Source organism: Rosa chinensis, chromosome 6 (assembly GCF_002994745.2).
Source record: "Rosa chinensis cultivar Old Blush chromosome 6, RchiOBHm-V2, whole genome shotgun sequence".
Classification (NCBI taxonomy): domain Eukaryota; kingdom Viridiplantae; phylum Streptophyta; class Magnoliopsida; order Rosales; family Rosaceae; genus Rosa; species Rosa chinensis.
The window spans coordinates 22202181-22208209 of NC_037093.1; positions in this window are offsets into that span (position 1 = coordinate 22202181).

A 6029-nucleotide genomic window follows, 5' to 3' on the forward strand; every position below is an offset into this window, starting at 1 on the left:
GGGGAGTAGGGAGACGCCGGCCACCATGGACGGCGGTGGCGGCAACATGGCCGGCGGCCAACCCTTGGATGGTGGCATTTTGCCTCTTGGGGTCTGATCCCAAATTTCTGTCATTCCTTTTCTCTCTGTAGGGATAGAATAGGCTCATATCAATCGTACCTCTAAGGTATCGAAAGATTGTCTTTACACCAATCCAATGGCGGCGTGTTGGTGCAGAGCTATGTCTAGCTAACAAGTTCACTGCGAAGGAAATGTCTGATCTTGTGCATTGAGCTAAGTACAATAATGCGCCTATTGCACTTAAGTATGGCACTTCGGCCTCTAATGATTCTTCGTCCTCATCCTTTGGACGGAATAGATCTTTTTCGGGCTCAAGACTACGGTCGATCATGGGAGTACTCACAGGCTTTGCTTTATCTTCATTAAAGCGCCTTAGAATTTTCTGAGAATATGCAGACTGATGGATCAAAATCCCATCACTACGATGCTCGAGTTCTAAACCGCGACAAACAGTGTTTTCCCAAGGTCTTTCATCTCAAATTCGGATTTCAAATGTTTAGCAGTTTCCTTCAACTCATCTAGAGTTCCAATTAGGTTCATGTCATCGACATAAACTGCTACGATTGCAAATCTGGAACTTGTTCTTTTAATGAACACGCATGGGCATATTTCATCATTAATATATCCCTTCCCAATAAAGTAGTCACTTAGATGGTTATACCACATCTGTCCGGATTGTTTTAATCCATATAGTGAGCATTTTAATCTTATTGAAAACGCGCTCCGTGGTTTAGAGCCACTTGATTTGGGTAATTGAAGTCCATTTGGAACCTTCATATATATCTCTGAATCTAGATCTCCATAGAGATATGCTGTAACCACATCCATAAGCTGCATGTCAAGTTTTTTAGAAACTACCAAACTGACAAGGTAGCGGAACGTTATAACGTCCATTACGGGAGAATATGTCTCCTCGTAGTCGATTCCAGGGCGTTGTGAGAAACCTTGTGCCACGAGGCGGGCTTTATATCTAACCACCTCATTTTTCTCATTACGCTTTCTAACAAATACCCATTTATGGCCAACAGGTTTTACATCTGGGGTTTGTCTGCATTATAGGCCCAAATACCTGTCTCTTTGCTAGTGAATCCAATTCAGCTGGATCGCATCTTTCCATTTAGGCCAATCCACTCTTCGTTGACATTCTTCGACAGAGCGAGGTTCGATATCATCATATTCTATAATTCCTTTTGCAACATGATATGCAAATGCATCATCAATTGCCACAGAATTTCTATCCATCATCTCATGTACACACTAGTGTAATTCATGGAGATCTCTCTATTCTCTGGAATTGGTTTTGACATTGGAGCATCCCCCAATTATGTCTCTTGGACATAACCATAATCCGGAATATTTTCATGAGATGGATTATTTACATCGATGATTAATGGATTATTTTGTGTCAAACTCGCTTTCTTTCTTAGGCGAGAATCCGTTGAAACCTATGGGCCTCCCGCGCTTCCTGGTAGGAGCCATGGGCCTAGCCACAATGGCACCATCACTATGAGAGGGGACGTTGGCGCCTTGCTCAGGTGCCCTTGAGATGGCATCATGTCCTCTAATTTTAGAAACATCAATCCTTACACGCACGTTTGCAGCAGGTATGTGTGATCTCGTCAATTTGGCGATATCAGAAAACGCATCAGGCATCGATTCTGCTACGTTCTGAAGATCGAGAATTCTCCGCACTTCAATTTCGAACTGTGCGGTTCGGGGATCAAGATAAGACAGAGTGGGGACAAACCACGACAATTCCTATCGTTCCTGTTGAACATTTATGTTCTTGTCTCCCTCTAACGACGAGAAGACTGTCTCATCGCAGTGACAATCCGCAAATCGAGCGGTAAAGAGATCGCCTGTCAAGGGTTCTAAGTAGCAAACAATTGTTGGAGAATCATATCCAACATAAACACCTAATCGTCTTTGAGGACCCATTTTAGGGAGTTGTAGCGGCGCAATTGGCACATAGACTGCACACCCAAATATGCGTAAGTGTGAGACATCAGACTCATACCCAGTCACCATCTGGGACGTAAAGAAAGGTTGAGTGGCAGTAGGCCTTAGACGAATAAGCACAGCTGCATGCAAGATTGCATAGCCCCAAGCAGAAATAGAGAGATTTGTGCGCATTACCAATGCTCTAGCAACCATTTGTAGTCGTTTAATGGTGGCTTCTGCGAGACCATTTTGGTTCTGAACATGAGGAACTGGATGTTCAACTTCAATCCCAATGGACATGCAATAATCATCAAAAGTATGTAAACTCCCCAGCATTGTCTAATCTTATAGACTTAATAGGATGATCAGGGTGGTGAGCCCTTAACTTAAGAATTTGGGCTAGGAGTTTAGCAAATGCAACATTCCTTGTGAACAATAGCATGACATGTGACCAGCGTGTCGATGCTTCAACTAATACCATAAAATATCTAAATGGTCCGCATGGTGGTTGAATAGGTCCACAAATATCACCTTGGATTCTTTGCAAGAATGGTATATTTCCTTCAGTGTCCTTTGCATAGGATGGTCTCGATCCTAATTTTTCTAAACAGCAGGCTTTGCAGAACTAGTGATGGGCTTTAGAAACAACCAATGAGGATTTAGGTTGAGCCACGAAGTCACAATTGACTTTAGAAGTAAAATTTGGAGACAAAAGAGCATTGATGGCGTCAAAGCCACCCTTGGGCCGCAGGGTGATGGTGACGCTGGCCAAGGATGGCCGGTTTTTAGGGGTGAACGGCGCCGTGAGGCGCAGGGGCTCTTTCGGGGTCCAAAATCCTATCTTTACTTCTTTTCATTTTGAAAAATGGATGTCCGTGCGAATCATCATATCACGACCTGGATGTCCCAAACGGTCATGCCAAAGCCTATATGTGTCGAAAGCCCATAAATCATCTCTCATAACATGATTGGATTCAATTATTCGAATAGTGGTTGCATACAACCCACTAGATCGACACATAAGTTTCTCTAAGACTCTTTTATGGCCGTAGTCATTAGAGGTGATGCAAAGGAACTCTTGTCCATTCTCACAATGTGTTTCCATATGAAAACCATTGGCTCTTATATCTTTGAAGCTCAATAGGGTTCTTCCTGCCCTAGGAGCATAAAGAGCTTCGGTGACATTTAAAATTGTGCCATTTGGCAACATAAATTGGGCTGGTCCTCTATCATGAATCAATTGAGATGATCCAGCCATCATAGTCACGTAAGATCTAGAGGGCATCATCCATAGAAATAGTTACCTATTTCGAAGGATGGTATGTGTACTTGCACTATCCACGAGGCATTCTAGCTCTCTGGGAAACATACTGAAAAATAATAAAGTTTGAAATTAAAATATGTCCAAGACATTGAATAAAATAAATCGATACTTTATTAATAATAGCCAATGATTACATCAAAGTTTCCACAGTCTAATCCAAAATAAAAATCAAATTTGGACAAATCGTAGTCACTCTATCCATTTGGTAACTCCAATCAAATATGACCAGGGAAGTAGAGAGACGTCGGTGGAGCGAGGCTCTCTTAAATACCACTAATCTCAATTACTTTCCTAGACATCATACTTAATTAGATGCGCCACATGAGAAAGAGTTAATACAAAATGTCATTTATTGACTAAGGCATATTGCCATTACATAATTCTTGGAAAATAAAAATAAGGCCTATACTAATCAAAATCTGCAGCATCCTTGTGCAATTCTTTGTCAAATTTGAAGTCCGCTATGGTGAGATTGACGTTGGCATCATCACCATCTTCTTCTTCTTCTTCAGCAAGATAGGCTTCATGCTCTCTAAAGTCTCTATATGCCTTGTAATGCGCAGCTAATTGTTTGCTTGCATTGCATTGCTTGAACCAATGCTCACTTGATCCACATCGATGACACATGTCATTGTGATTGCCTCCCTTTAATTGAGGTGCATTGTTTGCACTTGGGTGGCTTCCCCTAGAGAAGTTGGAGCCATTCCCACTGCCTTGGGAGGCTCCACCATGTCCTGGAGCCCCACAGCCTCCTCTCCCACGTTGCCATGTGTTGCCACGTGTTCGTCCTTCATTCTGACGATTACTTCCTTTGTAGGGCTGTTATATGGACCAAAACGTTCGTTGTGTCCCTTATTTTTAGGGTTCCTCTCCTTACGCCCTCCTTTGGGTGCATTATTATAATTCGCCTCATGAACGCTCTTAGTTCTAACAAGCCTTAAATTATAATTCTTCACGAGGATATTATCATGTTCTTCAGCTACAGACATAACATCAATTAGCTGATGAAACCTCGTGATCCGTCCAGTATTGTATTCTGTTCGATATTGCTTTGATAGCAAAATTGCTAAGACGGGGAAGGTGGAGAGAGTTTTCTCAATTAGCTCTTGCTCTGTGACGGGTTGTCCACAGAACCCCAACATAGTTTTGAAGCGTAGAACTTCTAAATTATATTCAGCTACGGACTTCAGGTCGGCGAATCGTAGATTGCTCCATTGAACTTTCAAGTCGGGGAGGAGGGTGTCCTTGACATTACCAAAACGCTCTTCTAGCGCAACCCATAATTCTCTAGCATCCTTGATTGCCATGTACTCCAATCGGAGTGATTTATCCATGTGATGCCTCATCAAGATAAGGGTGGTGGCATTATTCGTAGCCGTACGCTCGAATAGGAGATCAGGGTTTGGTGCCTGAATTACAGGAATGATCCCTTTTGAAGTGAGGTGGTTCTCAACATCCGTGACCCAACTATGATATTCCGAGCCAGTTGAATCAAGTAAAGGAAAGTCAAGCCTCGGCTTCGACATCCTGAAATAAGAAGAAGAAATATATTAGTTTCGAAGTTAAAAACTTCCACGACAACTAAATAATAAGATTTCCGACCTATGCTACCAAGAAATCGATTTACAAGAATAATTGGTTTAGACCTAAACAATGATGTTTATACGATTATAAATCAATGCTTGCGGATGCTCTTAGTCCGAAGTCTTACGAACGCTCTTAGTTCGTTAATAGCATAAATCCCCACGATTCCACTTTTCAAGAATCGAACCCACGTTATAAGAAAAGTGGGATGTAGAAGAAGGGAGGTTGTAAGTCCCCGAAGAAAAGAAGAGGAAAAATAAATTTTGAAAGCGGAAACTTTAATGTAAATACTTACTTGGTTAATTGAAGCTTGAAAACTTGATTCTTGAACTTATGAAGCTTGGACTATTGTTTATTCATGGAAGGAGGGGCCTTGGATGGCTCGGTGGTGTGCGGCAAAGTGTATGGGCAGCAGCAAATAGTAGCTGCCGAAGATGGGGCCGAGAGTAGCAGGCGGATGTCTGAAAGCTAGCTGTGCTAGCTGCGTTGCGGCAAGGCTGGAGGGGCAGCAGAGCAGCGGTGCAAGGCTGCAGGCGCACGGGCGCGCAGGCGAGCAGCAGGGAGCGCAGGGGAGTGTAGCGCGGGGCAGGCTACGGTGATGGCTTGGCTAGCTCGGGCTAGGTGCTACAGTGGTGAAGAGGATTTTGAAGATTTTTCTGGTTTGGTTTTTGTTTTGTGGTTAAAACTCGTGCTGATAAAGTGTTTAAGTAAAAGAGAATTCGAGAGAGATTGAAGAGAGAATTGTATTTCATTATTGAGAATAGGAGCCTTATATATAGGGATTACAAAGTACATGTTCTAATGTTACAAGGAAATCTAATCCTAATAGAACTAGGAATTCTAGAACATTCTCTCATACTCCTAGTTTGATTAGGCACACAAAACTGATTTTCCTTCAACACACAATACCATAGTTTGTCTCTATCGAGCATGCTTTGTAGAGGTGTTTGGTTCTCTATTCCTCTGGGGTACAAAATTCGATCATGCATCAATTACTTTTCTTGATGATTGGATCGTAAATGTTTTTGAAAAATAAGCGTTTTTTGTTTTTTTTGAGAGAATGAACAATAAACAGTTAATTAGGGCTAATCGAGTAATGTGTCTTGCTGGTTTGGTTTTA